General features: G+C 43.8%; 1 protein-coding gene across 1 annotated transcript in view; it reads left to right on the top strand.

The window, feature by feature from the left end:
• The window catches only part of ITGA4 (integrin subunit alpha 4), a 299,845-nt gene that overhangs the window by 39,520 nt on the left and 237,016 nt on the right, over positions 1-23,309 (top strand). Inside the window, exon 2 of the mRNA XM_068245421.1 lies at positions 10,184-10,282. The gene's annotated coding sequence lies outside the window, so the exon portion shown is untranslated. The remainder of the gene's footprint in view (positions 1-10,183; positions 10,283-23,309) is intronic.

The raw sequence follows: 23,309 nt of genomic DNA, 5'->3' as shown, positions 1-23,309 counted from the left end.
GTGACATGTCAGTTTAGGTATCCTATAAGTACCGCTATGTTTTTGGTAAGAATATGGTGAATAAAGGCAAACAGACTTGATCTTCATACCACACACATCCTATTCCAGGAATCACAGCCTATCAGAAATTCAACAGTTAACTTTTTCATTCTCTCTGATTATCAAATAGTAATTAATACATCTGAAAAAGAGGCTTGGTCAAAGAGTAAAAAATAATAATAATAATTTCAGGAAGGAAGTGAAGGATTTTGCTCGTTTCATTTGTTCAGATAGGAGTATATATTATCTGGGAGGAAGCAATTTGACTACATACAGTATACTCACAGAAACAACAGGAAAGAAAAATAGCCATATCAGCCCTGTTAGTTTTAATTTCACTGTACTGCCGAATGATGTACTGCAAGAGTAAGAGCACCAGAGTGTAAACTTGGATGTCTGTCTCGCAAAGAAAAATAAAGCAGAGCTGCATTAATCTGCCACATTCCGCTCAGGGAAATTGGACGTCAGTCATGACTTTGCATCCTCAGTTTTCCCTGTTGCTTTTGGCTGCTTTGTACTGAATGGAAGGCAGAGGTGTACAATGAGTCATGCATATAGGAAGTAAAACAAGCGTGAATTACTTGTGCTAATGATAAAGGTCATAAAAGATGAATTCCATCTATACTGGACTCATGGCAAAAAATATATATTTCACCATTCCAATGTGGCTATCATCTTTGCTATAAAAACAAGCCCTGTAGCATAACTACAAATTGGGACTCTCCCAGCAGGGTCAGATTTCTGGAAAGGCAACAAAGGCCCAGGCCTTGGGCGGCTGCAGCCCAAAGGGGCACCTGAAAATGAAGGAGGGATTGTTACATATGAAAGAGGGGGATAAAATGGAGAGCAACCCATGAAAACGGGAAACTGATGCCCAAGGAAGCTGTTAATGAAAGAGAGGGGCTGCAGTACATGAATGAAACGCATGGAAGAGGGCGCAGCTGCACATGAAAGCGGAGCCACATCATACTTGGCCTAGGGGCATAAAAAGTTTTTTTTTGCTTCTTTACTTTCCCCTCAGACCTAACTAATGCAGCCTGATTGGCTGGAGCTCCTTTCCCTCCTGTTTTCCCCTCCCACACCTCTGTTGCTCTCTGATTGGCCAATATTTATCATGCTGAGACTTTCTATTGCAGATCTGGGTGGGGGTGCCTGAGGACTGAGAGGAGGGCAGGCAATGCACATACAATAAGGCAGAGGAGAGTAAGGGAGGACATGACATCAGGATTGGCTTCTAGATAGACACAGTTAAAATGGAGAATCCTAAGAAGAATTTTCTCTTTTTTTACTATAGAAAAATCATTAAAATCAAAACGTGGACAGTGCAATACGTATGTTATGTAAGTAGAGGAAGTATTTATCTGCTTATATATGTGTTTTTTGTTTCTGAGATAGTGTGGCTGACAGCTCCTCTTTAAGGGGAGGAGGGATGAAACTACATGAATAACAGAATAGGAAGTGTAAGGAGGAAACAATGCCCCCAGCCTGTGCATGGCCAAGATAATCCGGCACTCTGGATCTTTTGCCGATGCATCTGAGAGGGTTGGGGTCCACCATACACACACTAGATTCTCTGCAGATGCAATCCTAAGTTAATGCTCCACCTGAGAACCATCTAGTGCAGGCCTGGGTAAACTTTTGGCTGCGGCCACATTCCTTTAGCGGCTTGCATGCCTGTGCTCTCCTCCCTGCAGAGTTGTGAGCCGGTACATTATGAAAGGTTTAACTCACCCAATAGCATAACCAACAGCCATCTCCATGGCTACGGCGGCATCATGTGACACGCTGGCACATACTGACACCACTGTGGCCATGGAGATCAGGGCTGCAAAGTGAAATTGGGCGAGTTAAACTTCTCATCTCACAACGCACGTAACTTTGCGAGGAGTAAGTGGAGGGGTAGGGAGGAGAGGAATCCAGCCCTCTATCAGTGTCCCGGATTCAAAACAGCAATGACCCGGTAACCCGCCCATGGTCGTAGTTTTCCCAGCCCTGATCTGTGTGTATAAGCTTCAGGGCCCGTTCACACTGCACGCGTTTCCAGCCGCGTTTTGGAAATGCGTGCAGGAGGCCGACACGCATGACATCAGACAGTGCATAGGGTGCACTGTCTGATGTTCACACTGCATGCGTTCTGGACCTGTGCGGTCCGGAAACGCATGCTGCACGCAGATTTAGCAAAAACGCGCGGCTGTCCCATTCACTTTTCAGTGATGGGATCAGCCACGCAACGCATACAAACGCGGATGGCGTGCGTTCGTACACGTTGCGTTCCGCATGCGTGGCCATCCGCGTTTGTAATGTGAACCGGCCCTCAGTGTTCACTCTGCACTGTCTCCTAACATTCAATACAGATTGAAGTGTTCCCTAGTGTTTACAGCTTGATTGTGCAATCTTACCGTCTGTCACCCCTCTTGTAAATTAGAACAATCTCTGTTTTGACCAGAAACTGAACTACTGTTATCAAATCATTGGCATGATCTTGTTTTGTTGTGAGCTCCTTGTCTGTCCTACCTTTTATGTTAACCTATTTATCTATTGTGCAGCGCTGCGTAATACGTTGGTGCTTTATAAATACAATAAATAATAATAATATTGTATGAAATAGAGCTCTTCATAGATTCCACAGATCTAAGAGCTTTATGTTTTTTTTTTAATTCTAACACGTTAAAGAACAACCAAGGTGACAAGTGACATGATGAGATAGACATGTGTATGCACAGTGCCAGGTACACAAATGACTAGGCTGTGTTCCTTTTTTTCTTTCTCTGCCTGAAAGAGTTAAACATCAGGTATGCAAGTGACAGTTTCTGTCCGGGTCGGGGCCGGGTCGGACTGGTCAGACTATAGCATAACCCTCAATGATGAGTAATTACAGCCATAAAATACTTTCCTGTCAGTAAATGGCTTCTGAGAGCAGGAAAGAGATAAAAAGGGTAAATAATTCATAGATGTTAGTTCAGGCATACTTCAATTAAGGTGTCATTAAGCAGAGAAAATGAAACAGTAAAAACTTAAAAACTAGATTTAAATATAAAACTGTGGAATATCTATAAAAGTCATTTTTAGAGGAGGGAGGATAGATACAATTGTTTTTCTCATCAGTTTTTTTTTCACCTCAAATGTCCTTTAAATAATGCATATTAGATGAAAAACATGCTTGTGTGCCTGTAAGTCACATTTTTTTATTTGGCGTTTTAATACAGATGCAAAATTACAAACTCAGATAAAATAATGATGAGTGTGTGGATTTTTGGATCAGATATGGCAATACACTCCCTGGGTGGGATCCCTTCATGTCGTCAGCTGCTTCTCACTATTACTAAGGCATTTTACAATGTGAAAAAAAGGGAACTTATCCACCCTTTTATTTCTGCAGAAATCATTCAGTAACAGCAAACAATATAAATCATCAGAAAGGTACATGGACGACGCATGATATGTTTATTAACACCCTGTGCTTTGTATTCTGAGCAACAGAAATAGATTTGATAAACCATATAGAACACACATTACATCTGTCGTCAAGAAGTCATCTTTATTGTTGTATGATTGTGCAAGGATTTACATATTTTACTTAGAGCATGGGATTAATTCCACCATATCCCATCTGTATTCCACCAACATGGGTTTTTCTAAAAAGGTGCGTACACGTGTACAATTAGTGACGCTCATTGAGTCCAAATGTGGGAGCCAAAATTGTGCTGATTAACCAACCAGCTCTTGAAAAACTCAGACAACTGCAAAAATAATCAGTTTCTCAGTTTGTATCTTTTATAGGCAGAAGTACTGACCCAAACAGTAAATGAACTTAGATTTTGAGAACTGCGTTGTACACTGTTTCAAACTGTACAATCAGCGCATCCAGTAACACAAGTACAAATATATACATAGTTGACGTGGGTTGAGTAACCACCAATACCGGTGCATGTATAGCAGAACAAGAAACATTAGGAGGAGGTCCCTGACCAAGCGAGCTTACAATCTAGCGGGTAGAAGACTGGAGGCACTAGGGGAGGAGACAAAGTGGATGAGCCTTGCTAAAGCACCCCCCGATCATCTCTGACCCTCCTCCATATTTTGGTTGGAAAGTGGTTTGTAGGCTTCTACAGTTCTCCGTGTAACCATAACATTACCAGATGCTGGGCAGGCCGCAGAGCTGAAAATTGAATTTACCAGAAAAGATAACCTTACTCTAGTCCTCTACAGTCCAATTTATGTAGTCTTTATCAAACCTTAGCCTGACTCTTCTTTGCTTCTTTCTGATGAAGAGATTTTTTTTAAGGATTTGTGTGACTTCAGCACTACCTGTAGGACCCTGTTTTCAAACTGTCCTTCCTTTGCACTTCACCTCAATTGCCACTGTGCTTGAGGGTCACCTGATACCAGCGCATGGTTTATGAATGACGTTTAAATTAGATTGTGGTCATCCCTCTCAGTGCTGATTTGTTTTTGACTTTTTAAAAATCAGTTTTAGGTTTTTTATGTGTGCTTTCTCCACACTATTTATCTGTATTGAGTTATTACCTTGGAGTAACAGTGTTGCATGTGTGCGCACCTATAGCGCATGGTGTGTAGCATGACAGAGGAAAGCTTCTCAGCATATGTGAAATAGACAGCTTTTGTGTGCGCTGCACATTTTTTACTGTTGGCTACAAGATTGAAACAGCTTGTTTGGTTCTTTCAGCACACACATTTTTGATTACATATTCACTCCAACTTTATAAATAGTTTTGATTACTTTTTTTTTATACTGTATACTTGTACAGGGCCTTGTGATGTCTCCTGTGATTAGTCAAGATTGTTTACAATTTAGTTGTTGCTATGTATAAAGTGTAGGTATGATTTAATGCGGTAATATGTACGCAATGCCGTGTCTTTGAGTATTTCACAGTTACCTGTAGACAGACTGATGACCTAATTTCCAAGCAAAACTTACTTCAACATCTGCCTGAGAGAGACAGAGGCCAATATGCAATTCACTTTTTCACTTGAGTTTTCAACTACGTGATATTTTCACTATCTGTAAATAAAATGGCTTTTAACCAGTTCAGGACCATAGGCTTACACATCCCTAGTGACCAGGCTATTTTTTATAAATTAGTGCTCTGCAGCTTTGATAGCTCGCTGCATAGCCATACTAATGAGCACACAAATTAACCCCCCCCCTTTTCTGGCCACCAACATCTGATTGCTGGTGCCCTGTTTGTTTATTTTTTTAATTGTGGTTTTTTTATTAATAAATATTGCTGTTTTTTGTTTATTCCTCCCCTCCCTTCCTCCCCCCGCCAGTCAATCACAGCGATCCTCTCTCATAGGCATCAGCCTATGAGAGGTGATCGCGATCGGAGCCTATCCAGGGGACAGCCGAGGGACACGGCGTGACTGATGACGGAGTGGAGCTCCGTCACTCAAGTGGGGATGCAAGCGCATCAGCGCACAATCGCCTGTAAAACCCCGCCCCGAGGACTTGACACCTTTTGTCGTTAGGCGGTCCTGAGGCTGCCACCTTCCCGACGCCTACCAGCGTTAGGTGGTCGGGAAGGGGTTAAACCACCAGAAAGCAAACCAATACTGAAAATTATTTTGACAGTATTTTTCACATACTTTTTGGTACTTTTGCCTTTGCAAAGTACTAAAAAGTTATTTTAAATCGAAGATGAAAAATTATCACCTAGGAGAAAACTCAGGAGAAAAAGTGAATTGCATATGGCCCAGAGAGAGAAAGAGATAGAGAGACAGAATAAGAATGATAATAATACCGTAATACAAAGTGCAGTGCGGTGCTATGAAATATCTCCTCCCACTATTGTCCCTTCCAACTTGCAAGGGGATTCTCCAACATGTCTAGTCAGATGATCAAGAGTAAATCAATCAAATATGTTACATGTTTCAGCAATATATTATTGACAGATTTAATCAAAGTTATTGAATCAATTGGAAATTGATCAAGGAAATTGATAAGTATTATTGATTCTATATAAGGAAAGAAAATGGGGTTAGGGTTAGTTCATTGATGTTGGAAAGAACATAAGAAGAAAATTATGTCAATAAGCTGATAATAGACAATCAATAACTACAGTTCACTAATACTCTTATCACTAAATCAAATTAACAGGGGCCTATGCAAACAAATACCACTTATCAGGATCTGATAAGCCCAGCAAATCCCCATAATCAAATGAAAATCTGAGTATGGACCTAATTGTTAACTTCCCTCCACCCTCCTCATGTAACAGGTGCCTGGACTCTGTTCCGGTGCCAAGAGTAGGCTGTGATGAGAGGTGGGAGGAGTAAAGTCAGGGATGGGCTAAAGCAAACATGTGGCAAATAAAGGGAGAGAGTTGTAGTTGGATTTCCAAACCAAGAAGTCAAGCAAACTACAGGAAGCAATTGGTGCTTTGAATTTGAACCTAGGAGATTGGGAGATTTAGAGATATGAACCTAGGAACTGTGTAAAAATTTAAGCTATGGTGATTTGACAGAATATGTACAGCAGATAGAAATGGCCCGAATGGTTCGCCGGCGAACGGTTCCCGGCGAACTTCCGTGGTTCGCGATCGCGGCGAGCCGAGAACTTTTCCGGTAGTTCGGTTCGCCTCCAAAGTGCACCATTAGGGTCAACTTTGACCCTCTACATCACAGTCAGCAGGCACATTGTAGCCAATGAGGCTACACTCCCTCCTGGAGCCACTCCCCCCCCTTATAAAAGGCAGGCCCCGCCGGCCATTATACTCACTCGTGTGCCTGCAGTAAATAGAGAAGGGACAGCTGCTGCAGTGCAGACTCTCTCATAGGTAAAGATTAGTTAGGCTCTTGTAGGCTTGTTAGCTTGCTCATTGCTGATTATTATTGCTAAAATAGCACCCCACAACAGCTCTTTTGAGAGCTAATCTTGTTCTTGTGATCTATTTTTTTTCTGTGTGTCCTACTGACACTTGTGTTGCATAGACAGCCTTGATAATCCATACTGTATGTGTTCCACTGCCAGGCCCAGCACATTCAGTGACTGCCTGTGTGTGTGACAGGGGCACATTGTAATACCCAGTACTGCATATACCTACTACCTGTTGTTCACAGTGCACCCACCTACCTACGTGAGCACACGCAGTGTGATATACCACTCTGTGCATACCTGTTAACTGCACCTGTGTGACTGACTGCACATTGTATTAGTCAAGTCAGTGCATACCTTTCAATTCACCCCCCCAATATGGACAAAATAAAAGGCAGAGGCAGGCCATCTGGCAGGTCTGTTCGAGGTCGTGCTGTCGTGATTTTGTGCGGCCCGCATCCAAAGTACAGTGTTCAGAAGAAGGCTCGTGCCATCAACTACGATATTGTCAGGACGTAGCTGACTATTTAACAAAGAACACCTCATATTTCTCAGCTTCCGCACGGAAGCATAACATATCTTCCTCCCCCTGCTCTGATTCTGGCACCCCACTTAACACTCAGTCGGCCACCACCACTAAAGTGCCATCACCCCAGGGCTCAGCGGTGTGGACATTTTTGTGTGTGTCTGCCTCAGATGAGAGCAATGCCATCTGTACTCTCTGCCACCAAAAATTGAGCCTGTGCTTGACTGTGTGTAAATTAAGTCCCCTCTCCTCCTCCCTCCTCCCCTCTGCCTCTGAAATTAATGGCTAATAACGTCCTCCTCCTCCTGCCCAGACTGAGCTCCCATAAGCCCTTGCTATGGTGCCAAGGCACTGTGAAAAGCTGTGGGCGAGGCTTGTTTAGTTTATAGGGAATTAGAGTATTAAAACAAAACCAAAAAAGTATTTTTCTTGAGGAATGCCCTATAAACTATATAAAAGGAACACAATTATGCAATGAGTAAAAGTTTATCTCGGATCCACTTTAAGTATAGTCTGTTTTTTAATTTGTCCCATTCAGAATAGGCTATCCTCTGCACTTCTGTATGATTTCTGTACATTCTTAATATAATCAGATAGGTAGTACTTTATTTGAAAGCCCAAACCACTACAGACATTACACAAGCTACATAAATTAGGTGTGAGTGAAAACTGTATATATTAAAACTGACTTAGTCTAGCCAAACGCATTATGCATCCTATTATTAACTCTTGTAAATGCCATGCACTAAAGCTCGCGCACGCAGAGTGTAGAGTATATACAAGTACACTGAAAATAGATGACTATTCTGCCAGAGTTACAATGGCCTGTATACAGCTTAAAGGAAACTTTAATACAGAGAGATGTTAACGCATAGTTAGGATGACAGAAGGATGATGGTGTTGGGAAGTTCATTGCTAAGTGCATTGTATGATGTCTTTGATTATAACAGGAGAAAAGCTCTTCAGGATTCTCAGAGGGAAGCAGAAAGCTAAAGAACCTCTAGCAATGAAGAGATGAGGAGCTATAATAGAGACAGCATATGTGACATGGGGATGTAACATGGCAATATGAGTGGATGTGTGTTATTGGCCCATGTACCTGAAGCATGAAATGTGGGAGCTGGAGAGGCGCAGAAGTTTGGGTGTCACCATAGACATCCCTTCAAATACCGGTATTACTAGGAAATTAGGGCGCCAAATGCAAAAAAGCGGGTGGCCCCAGCGCCCACTATTTATCGGGCACCTTTGGCACCCAAATTGCTTATTAATACAGATATCTGAAGGGCACCTATGGCGCACCGATAATTAGCCTTTTTGGAGAGCAGAGGGAGGTCGGATAAGGTCAGGCATCTGCGTGTGTGTGGGTGGAAGGGTTCAAGGTCAGATGTGGGGGGGGGGAAACTTTATGGTTAGGCACGGGGGGGGGGGGGGCGGTTAAAGTGGTCCTAAACTCTTGCACAGGAGACAAGGAAACATAGAGAAATCCACCCTGTGTGTGTCTATAGGGAACAGCCTGTCTTATTTTCCCTTCTTAGCAAGTAACGAGCTAGTGTAAATTGATCTGTTAGCTGTCTGTTTGACTCTGCCAAATTCTGAGCTACTATGTAAACACAGGAGGTAAACCCTTTCCGTGCCCCCAGGATACCAGGGAGTAACCACTCTGCAGAATCTCAGTAGGAGTTCTATAAGTTGTAACAAGGAAAACATTTTCTTTAAATGTATTATGCTGTTGCTTATCTTTTAAAGCAGAGAGGCCGTTCTGAGTTCAGGTCCGCTTTAAGGTTAGTTGTAGGGGGGTTAGGGTTTGGCATCAGTAGGGAGATGTATAGGGTTAGGCATTGGTAGAGGGAGGGTTCTGTGTGAGGATAGGGTTAGGTTTAGTTGTAGTAACATATCGGTAATATTTACAGATAGTTTAGTATCATAATGCTTACTGTAAAAAAAGTAGAACGTTGGTAAATGTGACCGATATGTTACTGATATTCTACTATCAGTTACTGGGCACAAAAATTTCATACCGTCTTTTTTCCCGCCTACACCGTGTACCAGTTATTTAGTGCTGTGAGAGGAAAATGGGTTATGAACTTAAAGGGGGCCCACAAAACTTTTACTGGGTGTTGCCTGAATTGTATTTATACACCTACTTAGGCTCAGTTTACATCTGAGCATTTTGCCGGCGATTTCAGCAAAACGCTCAAGCGCTAGCACTTTTTAAAGCGCTAGTGCCATAATACCCTATGGGCCGTTCTCACTTGGGCGATTAACGCAAATCGCCAAACGCAAATTTGTATCCTGCATCATTTTCAGGTGATTTCCCGGCAATCGCGTTTAGTGCTATAGAAGCGCTAATCGCGATCGCAAAAAAATCGCCAAGTGTGAATGATGATTTTTTTTAGCGTTAATCGGCAAAAATCACCAGAGCAAAATGCTAACAAAAGCACTAGCTTTTTGCGTTTTACAAGTGTGAATGGACCCTTATTGCTTTACTTCACATGATTTAAACCTTTACTTTAAAGAGATCAACAACTGACCTGACCATTGAGCACCGTTATAAATGGGCCCTAAAATATATTTGCCCACAAATGAAATGTTATATAAGCGTTCTGTCGCCTGGGCTGAGATTGATGCGAGACCCTAGCGAAATCTCCTCCACTCTCCCAGGGATTTAGCTTTAAAGATTATGAATCCATTTGTCTCCAATAATAACCCTCAAAGTAATGTAGTTCAATAGAATTATACATGAACTCCGCTGACCTATCATAACTCTATTATATTCTCTGCAGAGAAAGTGATATTGTCAGCAGCAATCCGCAAGAGAGATTCCTATGATGAATGGAAACACAAGACAGGGAACTCTCTGGTCTGGGCATTATGTAAAGCTGGTGAGCCATTAAATTATCTCATTATAAATTAGTGACATTACTGTAACACCAGCTAAATATAGGCTGTTTTTTCTTCTTTGCAATGCTCTGACAAGGTGAAATATAATGATCCTCATTCGTTTATTATAACATTGTAAGTACCTTATTATATGAAGGTGAGGAAGAGGCGTTGGCAAATATTGAGGTTGAAATGTTAAAACCATAGTTCAGGCTAGTATTTTATATGTATATTGTGCGGGACCTATCATAACATACGTGAATTGCATGTCAATCATTCTTTTTTATTTAAACAACATTTTTATTGTGGAACGACAAGTGCCAAGAGTATCAGATGGCAGCAGCCGATTCCAAAATCATGTCAATCATTTTTTATTATCTGCCTTGCTGAGTTTGAAGAACTAAAGGTGGCCATACATCTACCGATTTGGTTGTACAATCAACCATTCGATTCAATCATTTTATCAAGTCGAGAGAGAATTGAGAGAGAATCAAGTGTGTTCCAATATGCCCAATGGATGAATAGTTGCTGATATCTTGTCTAATCGACTAGTTTAGTCAATTGAGCAGCATGCAAGATATTGTTTGATCGCACAGGAATCGGCTACTGTTTACATATCATTTGATTGCTTTTGAATCAATTTTTGCATTCAGAGCACGGAGACACAACATCAGATCAATTAGTGAAGGTAAATCACATAGGATATCTCTTGTGGTGTGTTGGTCACTAATTGATCAACTTTTGATCAACCATACTGAAGTCGATTCCCCAATAAAGTCGATCGTTTTGTAGATTGAATCAGAATCGCTAGATGTATGGCTGCCTTAACTTCCTGTGTGAATGTCAGATACTGCATGTTTAGGCTGAATGTCTGTGAACAGTGGTGCTCATCCGGATTCTGGATATCCGGGTAAACTGGATATCTGACCTTTTTTCAGCTATCCGATTCGGATTCCGGATTTCTGTGCAAATCCGGATAGCTATCTGCGGATATTTGGATATTATACTGTAACTAATGAGAGGACATAATTGAGCCCATCAGAGGGCTCCCAGCAGAAGCCCTAGCAACCAATCACAGAAGAGAACCCTGGCCAGCCCCACCTGACCTCATTGAGCCTATCAGAGGGCTCCCAGCCTAAACCCTGGCACCCAATCACAGAAAGGAACCCTGGCCAGGCCTCCCTGTATAATAAGGAGGGGTGCCATGATGAGAAATATCGTCCTTGCTTGTGAATGCTCACTGAGAGACATGCTCCAGTGCTGCTGGCCTATCAAGTGCTGTATGTAGTGATAAACCTAAAGCTGTTCAGTGATTAACCCCTTCATTATCACTACACTATTGTTATATTGTTAATTAGGTAGCAGCTAGCTTGATTTCATTCAGTGAGTGACAGTCAGAGTGTGTGCTGCAGGGCTGCTGCAGCTGCTATGTGTCTGTGTGTGTGATGTGCACAGACCAGGCCAGCTGCTGCCTGCTGGCCAGCTAGCCTTAGCTACAGTATAGGTTATGTTAGGGAATAGGATTACTGTGTTATTGTATAGTTAGTACTGTAGTACTGCAGTCAGTGCTAGTAGTTGTTAGAGTAGTAGTCCTACTGTGTTAGCTTACTACAGAACTGCTGTGCTGTGAGCAGTGCCAGTGTGACAGTTAGTGTGCACTAGTGTCTTCTCCTCTGCTGTCTGACTGTCACCCGGCACTTGGCACTTTGCATTTGGCACTTTGCATTTGGCACTTTGCACTTGGCACTTTGCACATGGCACTTTGCATGTGGCACGTGGCACTTTGCAGTTTCCATGTGGCACTTTGCACGTGGCACTTTGCACCTGGCACTTTGCACATGGCACATTGCACTTTGCACGTGGCACTTTGCACATGGCACTTTGAACTTTGCACATGGCACTTTGCACTTTGCACATGGCACTTTGCACGTGGCACTTGGCATGTGACACTTTGCAAAGTGCCACTTGCAAAGTGCAAAGTGACACGCGCCAAGTGCAAAGTGCCAAGTGCAAAGTGCCACGTGCCACTGCCAAGTGCCACGCCCGGCATGCTTCTGGCTGGCAGACGTTACACCTGCTGCTGCTGCATTGCCCTGCTCCTGCTGCCTGTACTGCTCACACCTCCAGGGTGCCACAGGCCACTGCTGCTGTGCTGATACCACCTATATTTAACCCAAAACACAATTGCTATGTAATTATTTGGAGGTGTCTGGGCTGAAAACAGTCATGTCCCAGATGTGCAGTTGGACTTTGGACACAATGTGAGCTGCACGACCGCTGTCTGGAACCTAATGTTAATTGACAGCCATTTTTTTTTTGGGGGGGGGGGGGGGGTTAAGTCCCCACATCATCAATTTGTGTTTCCCTTTAAAAAACATGATGCTACATGCCTCATTTACCCTTAAAAACATTTTAAAAGCAATTTAAAGGCCACTTCCGGTTTCCCTATCCAGATATCCGAATCCACCCGGATATCCCGGATACTGGGGTCGGATATCCGATTCTATTCAGATACCCAAAAGTTTGGATCCGGATATCCGATCCGGATATCTGGGTATCTGGATTTGGATCACTTCGGATTTTGAAAAGGGGTATCCGAGCACCCCTGTCTGTGAACTGTTTAATCTCCTCCACCTATCCCATTATCCCATTATGTAAGAGGTGGCCATACATTTAAATGGGTGCAAGATATTACAAGAGCAACCTTGTAGGGCGCGTGTATATGGACGGAGCATGGATCCAGCAGTGGACACTGACAGGTAAAATATTCCCCCACAGGGCAGATTTTTCACTAGAGGGGACAGCGCCATGGGTTCCGTCATGTTTGTCGCTTGTCCCGATATCACACGCCGTTACCACCGCACACCTGATCGAGCTTGTTGGTCCTACATCTTGCAGCATGTCCAATCAAACCATGCGACCAATTTTGGCCGAAGTTGGTCTCATGGTCGAACGTGCATGCTCTTGGCAGCAGCGATCTTCATCTGAATCGGATGGTCAATAAGCCACCAAGTGGCCTGATGTATGGCAACCTTAAAGCTATGTACCCACTTGGCGATTTTCCCAACGATTTACCCAACGACTGGGAATTTTAACACGCCGTCGTGAGATGGGTACAGGTGCACAATTGCAAACTTCGCTTAGCATCGCGCATTGACAAAAGACTGACACATCGGATCTTTAAGATCCCTGACGACACCGCTCAAAGTACCGTGATCACTGGAGTCTTGCTTGCACCGCCGTGTATGTCGCTTGACCTCGCGCTTAACCCTCCGACAGGAAGAGGCGTCGCTAGTGACTGTCGTCAAGGGGATGTCTCTGGAGCAATCGAACGGTGAGTACGCAGCTTAATTCTAGGTACAAATCATATAATTTTCTTGCAGATTTACCTACCAGATCAATTATTTCCAACATGTCCGATCTGAATTTCGATCGATCTTTCATTTTTCCAATCGTTTTTATAATCGTTTCTTTTAATAATTTTTTTGATTGATTTTCATAGAACTGAACGAAAATCGATTGGACAATTGATCAGAAAAACAATTAACCCTCTGGGCGATACAATTGCATCGCCCAGGAGGGGGCGCAGCACTTTTTTAAATTTTTTTTTTTTTGTAAATCATGTAGCTAGCCTAGCGCTAGCTACATGATAGCCGCTGTGCAGCGGCATCCCCCCACCCCCTCCGATCGCCTCCGGCGATCAGCGCAAGCAGGAGATCCTGTTCTGAACGGGATCTCCTGCTAGGCTTCCCCTGTCGCCATGGCGACGCTCGCGATGACGTCATCAACGTCAGAGGGAGTCCAGATCCACCCCTCAGTGCTGCCTGGCACTGATTGGCCAGGCTGCGCAAGGGGTCTGGGGGGGGGGGGTGGGCTGCGCGGCACGACGGGTAGCGGCGGATCGGCGGCGAGCAGAAGTTACACGCAGCTAGCAAATTATGCAAATCGGCCCACCAGGGCCTGAGAAATCCTCCTGCGCGACATACCCCGAGCTCAGCTCGGGATTATCGCCCAGGAGGTTAAAAAAAGATTGGAAATAAAAAAAACGATCGAAATACAGACTGGACATGTTGGAAATAATCGATCTGGCAGGATAATTCAGATAATTTTAGAAAGTGAGTTTACAAGCCTTTAGACTAGATTGTATCTGTAGATATTTACAAGCTAGGAAGATGAACAACTTAGATAAGGAGCACAAGTATTTCCTTTGTAGTAGTGATGCATTTACTAGAGAGAAGATGAATTGTTCAGCCAGACTGGAGTCTGGTGATAAACAAGAAGATGTGAGAAAACCTTTCTTGCCTCTAGCAATAAAAATGGGTCCTATTTATATAAATGCTCCTGGTCTGGAGATCAACTATGGTCTGGCACAGCACAGGCATAGGAAGCTATGTGTGCGGGTTAAAGAAATCCTGTAATGAAAAAAAATTCCCCCATGGGGGGGGGGCTGGGGTACTTACCTCAGGAGGGGGAAGCCTCTGTGTTCTAACAAGGCTTCCCACGTTCTTCTCCCTCCCTCCGTTGTCCAGCTGCAGCCCCCCCGAAGTGCGGTGATGTAAATATTTACCTTCCGGGATCCAGTGCAGGCGCAGTAGCAGATCTCCGCTTGCGTTAAGATGGAAATAGCCAAATCCAATCAATCTGCTCTACTGAGCAGGCGCGAGTCCCTTTGTACCTGTGCAGTAGAGCGGATGCGATCCGCCTCAGCTATTTCCTCCTAGCCCGAACGTAGAGCTGCTACTGCACCTGCACTGGATCCCAGAGAGGTAAATATATTAAGCCTTGTCGGGGAAGGACTCCGGGAGGCTTCAGGGGAGCCAGCGCAGGATTGCCTGCAGCTATAGGGATGGGGGAAGCCTCATTGGGACCCTGAGGCTTCCCCCTCCCGAGGTAAGTACCCCCAGGGGATTTTTTTTTTAACACAGTCTCTTTAAGGCTGATTGACTAAAGCTTGGTACACACATCCAATCTTTTTTTGGCAAATTTTAAAACTTTACTATTATTGTATTTATAAAGCGACAACATATTACTCAGGGAACGACCTGGGAGGAGATAGGAAGGGTTGGACGAAGTAGGGAGATTTTGTTGCGAATTGTGTTAACCTCATCAATCGAAGTCCCCAAGGATGATCGTGAGGAGGTCGGATGACAGGATGTGGGGAAGCCAAGAGGCCAGGTTGTCAAGGAAGAGTGGAGTTGGAGTAGATGGGAGGTGATAAAGGACCGCAATGATGGCTGGGAGGGGATGGTAGAGGCAAATTGTATGGGCCTCAAAGAATGGTGAAGAATGGGGAGAGAGAGCAGACACACCTGTCCCCCGGTCTGCTGTCAGAACTGGGGGTGTGGCTGAGATGTAGTCCCCACAGGAGAAGGCTGAAGTTGTGGTGCAGTCAGAGGGGGTGAGGGTGCAAAAGGTGAGGGATTTCCAGAGGAACGGCTCATGAATGGATGTGAGCTTGTTGTGGACGGATCTGGTATTTCAGAGACCACAAGGGAGAGGAAGAGAATGCCTAGGGGTGGGACAGATAAGAATGAGCTTAGGCTAAGGAGGTCTGTGGGTACGAGAGTAGTGTGGTCAGGCTGGGTGGGGGGTGGGTATGGGTTTAGGCTGGGATAGTGGTCAGCAATGCAGATTAGGTTAGAAGGTTGAGGAAGTTACCTTGGTGTAAAGCTGAATTCTGCTGAATTACTGGTGAATTCTGGAAAATTCAATTGTTCCACCCTTAGAAAGCTACCATTTGAAAGCAAACCAAACTTCCATGTAGTATGAGGTCCAGCAGATTTTGAATACTTTGATCAGATTGTGTATCTAAAGGTGCCCATACACTGGCAGATGGCCACCAGATTCAACCATCATATAGATCCCTTTCTGATTGAATCTGAGCAGAGAGGGATCTATCACTGCCCTTGTACTGTAAACAGATTCCCAAATTGTAAATCTGAGCAGCCACCTTCACCTGCTGAGTCCCCAAGGTCCCACCCCCATGTAATGTGTACAACCTGGGCCCATGGTGAGTGTTGAAAGAGACACTGAAGCAAAAAAAAAATATATGATATAATGAATTGGTTGTGTACTATGAATAATTACTAGAAGATTAGCAGCAAAGAAAATATTCTCATATTTTTATTTTCAGGTATATAGTGTTTTTTCTAATATTGCATCATTCTCTAATATGTGCAGATTACACAACATTCAACATTCAAAATTATTCTTTCAGAGCAGTCTGTGAACTAATGACCTCTCCTCTGGCAGAGGAAAAGTAAAAAATTAACTAACAGTTGAGATAATAAAAGTCAGAAAACAGCCCTCTCCATGACTTTGAAAGTCATAGAGCTTAATCGCTTTTTTGTATAGAGATAACAACTGGAGTTTCTTAAATCTTCCTGTACTGGAAACAAGTAGACTGATGTATCTGATTTTAATGTTTTATTGCTTAGCTGTACTACACATACAAATCATAATATCATAATTTTTTTTTCGCTTCAGTGTCTCTTGAAGAGGTGCTGACCACTCTGCGACCGCCTAACATAGGATGGCGGCCACAGAATGGCTCCCTTGTTCCTCCAGGATGCACCGATGCGTCATCTCACTCATTGCAAGATTAGCAGGGAGCTCACTCGAGCGTGCGTAAATAAACAATGCGGAGCTCCATTATCAGCCTGCCAGCCCGCGATCATGGCTGGCAGGCTGTGATCGTCACTGGGGAGGGGGGGTTAAAATGTCTCTGTGTAGCGCTGCACAGTATATTGCCTTGTCACTTAACTGTCCCACAGAGGGGCTCACAATCTTATTCCTATCTTAGGCATATGCCTATGTATGTATTATGCAGTGTATGTATTGTAGTGTAGGGCCAATAGGGGGAGGGGGGGAAATAATTAAAAAAAAGTTTTTTTATTTTAAAAAAATGCAATTTTAAATGAATAAAAATAAAAAAAATCGCAGCAGCAATCAGATGCCATCACAAGAAAGCTCAATTTGTGAGAAGAAAAGGAAGTGAAATGCATTTTGGTGCTAAGTTGTATGACCGAGCAGTGAACTGTTAAAGCAGCGCAGTGCTGATTAAAAAAATCGCCTGGCCACTAGGGGGAGATAAACCTGTGGTCCTCAAGAGGTTAACCTCAACTGTCTGCTGGTACACCTGCACTTGTGTCTTCTCTCCATCGCCACCGCGGCACCTATACACCGTTACCTGTCGCCATGTGCGTGACCTCGTATGTGCTGTGGTGCCTGGAGGCAATGGAGAGAGGATACAGTAATCAAAAAAATGGAAAGATTTACCTAATAATGGTCTCAGTCCCCCAAATCAAATAAAACCATTTTGCAAAAAAGTATATACATTTTACACCCACAAGAGTATAAAATTCTGAAACTTTTAAAACAGCCGTGAGCAGCCCGTTGGGTCGATCATTGTCCAGGAATTGAAAACTACTGCCGCACACTCGATGGAGCCCTTTCCTGCAGAAACATGCTGTAGTCATTTCTTGCCCTTCCTTGCTGGTAGGGCTGCTTCACCACTAATAAAACAGAAACTTTATATTGGTATCTTCTGTTTCAAATTTAAATTGTGGATCCAGTTAAAGAACACATTTTAAGAGGGAAAAAAGTATAAAATTATGGTCCACAAACAGAAGCTGCGGCTCATTTGTAGAACATGTGTTTTATAGTGTCCTAAGAGCAGCCGTCTTCATCAGTTTCAATGCTTGTAGAACCAGCATGCACTCCGCTAAATGCAAACAACTGTGTCCAATCCATCAAGTTATCCAATTTATTCTAATGTCAGAGCAGAGGAGACCTGAGCATGGTATGGTACACATCTGTATGAAATTACTGTACCATGTTCATACCACATGCAGAGCTGGGGAAAATGTAAATATAATCCTATTAGTAGTTAGGGGTGGATTAGACAGCCCTTTTCTGGGTTTGGTCCAATCCTAATTCAAAAATGACCTCAGAGGAAAAGGTTACATGTAAGCTCTTACTGAATTTAATTGCTGATTACAGCAAGGTTATTAGGAAAGTAAAAATAATCGTAATATATTGCTTTTGAGTGTTCTGTGAATCTGCACAGCACAAGGACATAGCCATGAGGCTTTTTATATAAAGAACAGGAATGTAACTAGAGAGAAGCAGCCCCTGCAATTAGGGTAGAGCTGTGGGGAGCCCAAACTACTAACTTTCACTGCCTCCGATAAAGGGGTCCATCCCTAAGATCAGGTGTTTTTGTGGCTACACATGTGTGTGAAGACCCTTGTAAGGGAAGGGGTGTGAACATGGAAGCAGGAAATTTGGGCGCTGGGGGCTAGTGGATGATTTGGGCCCCATAGGAGCTAATGCAAATATCATTAATATGGCTCCCACAGCAGAAATTTGGGCATCTGATTAATATATAGTTTTCAACATTAAAACATTAAAGTTTTTAAATATGCTATCATTTTGAAACTTACAACTTTATAGTTTTTGTCATATTCTTTTGTTTGTATGTACAAATATAACATTATCAAATATGTTATCGTTTCTATGTTTGTAAGAGTGTTTGTGCGCGGAGGGGGGGGGGGGGGGGGTTAGGCACCACCGAAGGGGTCTTAGAGTTAGGCACCACCAGGGGAAGGTCTTAGAGTTAGGCACCACCAGGGGAAGGTCTTAGGGTTAGGCACCACCAGGGGGAGGTCTTAGGATTAGGCACAACTAGGGGGAGTTTTAGGGTTAGGCACCACCTGGGGGGGGGGCTTTGGGTTAGGCACCACCTGGGGGGGGGGGGCTTAGGGTTAGGCACCACCAGGGGGAGTCTTACGGTTAGGCACCACCAGGGTAGGAGGTGGTTTAAGCTGTATTTTTGAATAAATAAATAACTTTTTGTTTTTATTTCCCATCTGTTTGAAAATGGTACTTATTGTTTACATGTTTCTGGTTTCAACCCGTGCCCAGTCGGCCACTATATTTATCGTTTATTATGATTTTGTCTTCCACCCATGCCTATTTTTTATGTGCCTCTATATCATGCACGTCTGAACATTGGGGGGCCCTATCAAAGTTTCACTGGGGGGCCCCATGGACTGTACTTACGCCACTGATAACAAATGTTCTGAAACAAGGAAAGTCTCTGACTCTAGTATTGCTTCTCACATGCGTCTGTCTCTGTTGTACAGTTTTGAACCTATTCAATGCTGTTTAATGCACTTTATGTCACAATATAACATAATCTACATAAGACATTTCTGAATGTTTCATTTTTTATTAGCTGAATGCAATCGGCTTTCCAGTGTGCGCTGTGTTTTTCAGTGGAGACAGACCATAACTGGGGTGAACTTTGTAATAAGCAGCATGGCGGTGTATTTTATAGCACTGTCACCTTGCAGTTCTGGGGTCTCACGTTCAAATCAGGGCCAGGACACTATCTTCCTGGAGTTTAAAGGCAGCTCAGCACCCTACAGTTTATATAAAAATTGATCTTTCCCATAAAGGAGGTGTGTAAAGGAGTGTGCCATGTGTGTGTGTGTGTGGGGGGGAGGGGGGTTGGGCACATCAGCATTAGTTACGAGTGGCTACATGGACTATATCTCCCAGCATGCTCTGCAAGGTGGTTGGAGGTGCAAAACTTCAACAGGAGCTTCAAAATGGTGCAGCTGCGGTCTCTCCCTGGGGAAGAAGGTGAATCCCATACAGACAGGGAGGCCAGAGAAGCAGACCCCGTAGGTAAGTAAGGGTGATCACCCTAACGACCACCATCCCCCCTCCCCCCCCCCCCCCCCCGAACAGCACACTCAATTATGAACCTCCGTTATGTGTTGCAGTAAGCAACCCAGCCTGCAACCCTGTATTAATCTGAGACACAACTATGTGCTTTGAGTCCTGTGGGAGAAAAGCGCTTTAGAAATGTTATTGTATTGTATTATATTATAGTAAGATGCAGCAGTATGCAGTTTGAAAAGCAGTAACGTTGTTGAGAGTGATTTTTGACTAAATGACCAGTGCATTCCAGAGCGATTTCAGCAAGTCGCAATCGCTCCTGTGGAATCGCAGTATAACCTTGCATTAGTGATGCACTTCTGTGAGGCTGGCGATTCCTGGAAATCAGGTAATGCTGTGGGAATTGCTGAAGCGCTCTAGTGGAACCAGTCCTTATACTCAATTACCTTGTGACCAGACAGCCCTCTAAAAAGTACTATTTACATTTGTGATTTTCAATATTTCCCTGATTAAAACAATAAAAAAAAAATATTTTTTTAATATCCTCTACAATATAAACAAACTAGCCGTCCCGCGTCGTAGCATACGCCGCATCTTCTATCTATCTAATAGAGTACGTGCCTCAACCTTGAAGCAAGAAGAATAAAGGTGGGTACACACATAAGATAAAAGTCTTTGGAAAAATGAAAGATCACAGACCAATTTTACCCCCTTCCATGTAGTATCAGAGCCACACCTACACAGTCTATTCTATTGAGCTGCACTCCCCATTAGATAGAAATATTTGCAAGATGCTGCACACAAAGTTGCTGCACACATTCAAAAGATCATTATCTGCAAAAGATCTGTTTCTGCAAAAGATCAGTACCTACAAAATACATTCATAGTCTATATTTCCATGCGGATTATTGTGGGCATTTTTCCGCATAAGGGCATAAGCATCCGCATACAATGAATTTTCGATGCTGGTCGAAAACACAAATATTTCTGAAGATTTTCGTGAAAATTCGCCAAAAAACGAAAACAGGATTTTCGATGCGAAAATGACACTGCTACATTAGCACTATCCAGGAGCACCACAGGGAGGATTCCCAATGCCCCCTTTTTATACAACCGGAGGGACCGCGGGAACCACAGCAGCACCCCGGAGGGGGAGGCTAGGTGCCGCAGGCGACCCCCCCCCCCCCCAAGCGTGGCCAGCGCCAGGGAGAGCCGTCTGCACCCACCTCCCAATATTAAAAACAGGCACTTACCTTAACGTCCATTGCGTTCTGCTACATGCGCATTCATTTTCTCATGGAAAGCATTTTTTGCAGTTTGTATCCTTTGGAGGCAGGTGGTGGATGGCTTGCTCCGGTGGTGTGAGCCCTGGAGTGAGTTGTCTGCACCTGTCCTCCCCCCCCCCCCTCTGGAGTGCTGTATGTGAGCCAGCCCTGAGCTCTAAAGCTCGGGGTGACCCATGCTTCACTCCTTTCTCATGTGGTGCTCCCAAGTTAATGCGCATGTAGCAGAACGCAATGGACGTTAAGGTAAGTGCCTGTTTTTAATATTGGGAGGTGGGTGTAGACGGCTCTCCCCGACGCTGGCCACGCTTGGGGGGGGGTCGCCTGCGCCTCCCCATCCGGGGTGTCGCTGTGGTTCCCAGGCAGTGAGAGAGCCTGGGACCCTGTGGTCCCCCCGGTTGTATAAAAGGGGGGCATTGGGAATCCTCCCCGTGGCGCTCCTGGATAGTGCTAATGTAGCATGTAGCAGTGTTGCTTGCGAATTTTCGCCTCGAAAATCCCGTTTTCGTTTTTTGGCGAATTTTCATGAAAATCTTTAGAAATATTTGCGTTTTCGACCAGCATCGAAAATTCATTGTATGCGGATGCTTATGCCCTTATGCAGAAAAATGTCCACAATAATCCGCATGGAAATTCAATCTATGCGGACGTTTATACGGAAAAATGCCCGCAATAATGCGCAAGAAACTTCTCTGATGCGGGCGCTAATGCCCTTATGTGGAAAATGTCCGCAATCATACGCAAGTAATGCGAAAATGACTGGCCTTAGGCGAAAATTAACGTGAAAAAATTAGATGGAAAATTTGCCTGTCAAAACGAAATTAGGCGAAAATTCGGTACAAATTTATCGAAACAAATTTTTGCATTTTCAATCATCACTGGCATGTAGCAGGGGAGTATTGGTTTTTTGACCCTGCATAGTTTGGCATGCAAAAGCAAATGCATATTTGCATAAGCATTGCCTCATGAATAGCCAATTAGGCCAGATTTGCAAAGCCAGACTTGCTAGGGTAGGCCTCTTTTCCATGGACAGTTGATAGGCAGTAACATGCCTCTCAAACTCTTACAACTGCTCACTACTGCCTGGTAACAGCTTGCTGCTGCCTGGAAACTGCTTGTTGCTGCCTGGTATCTGCTCACTGCTGCCTGGTAACTGCTTGCTGCTGCCTGGTAACTGCTTGCTGCTGCCTGGTAACTGCTTACTGCTGCCTGGTAACTGCTTGCTGAGCACACAGCTCAACAGTCCGTGGAAAAGAAGCCTAAAACTTGGTGATTGAGCACGCATACATTTTCTCATGCAAAGTACTTCTTCTTCTTGCTCGAAGGTTGAGGCACTTACTCTATTATATATATAGATGCAAAATTAAATTAAACTATTAAATATATGTCCAGATATATGCTAAATCAACCTGAAATTCCCCATTACCAATAGCTTCTAGCAATTAAATTACTGATTAAGGGCTAGAACCCACAAGGGCGTTTTTATTGGCATTTAGGGAGCGCTTGAAAGCGCTGGCGTTTTTCGAAAACGCTGTGCTAATGTTATTCTATGTGTTAAAATCCACAGGAGCGTTTGCGCTTTCCAAAAGCGCAAACGCAGGGCATGCAGCATTTTCTGAGCGCTTGCGCTTCAATGTAAAGTATACAAGCGCTGTGTAAACGCTGTGAAAGCGCTATGCATAGCCTTTGGTGTGCGTTTTTACTGGGCGGAAAATACCCAGAAGGCTTATTTATTCCCACAATTCTCACAGGCAAGCTTCCCGTTGATGTCGTTCTGGCTGAACGGAAGTGTGACAGAGCTGCAGGCTGTGTGTTGCGACCATTACATGCCACAATGCCAAGGAATAAGTGGTTTTCCACCGAGGATGTCATAGCAAAAGTGCAGCCGCATGATGTCTTGTATACCAAGACAAACAAAGACCACAAACTGAACCAGCTAGCTAACCAAATCTGGTCCAACATTACCAAAGAACTGTTTGAGGAGGCTGGTTTGACTTGGAATAATCTTTCACCCAAGCTTCAGGATACTAAAAGTGAGTACCTTTTGGTTTAGTAGATA

This window comes from Hyperolius riggenbachi, chromosome 7 (genome assembly GCF_040937935.1).
Source record: "Hyperolius riggenbachi isolate aHypRig1 chromosome 7, aHypRig1.pri, whole genome shotgun sequence".
Classification (NCBI taxonomy): Eukaryota; Metazoa; Chordata; class Amphibia; order Anura; family Hyperoliidae; genus Hyperolius; species Hyperolius riggenbachi.
Note: the sequence above shows the minus strand (reverse complement) of the source record. Positions and strands in the feature narration are given on the sequence as shown.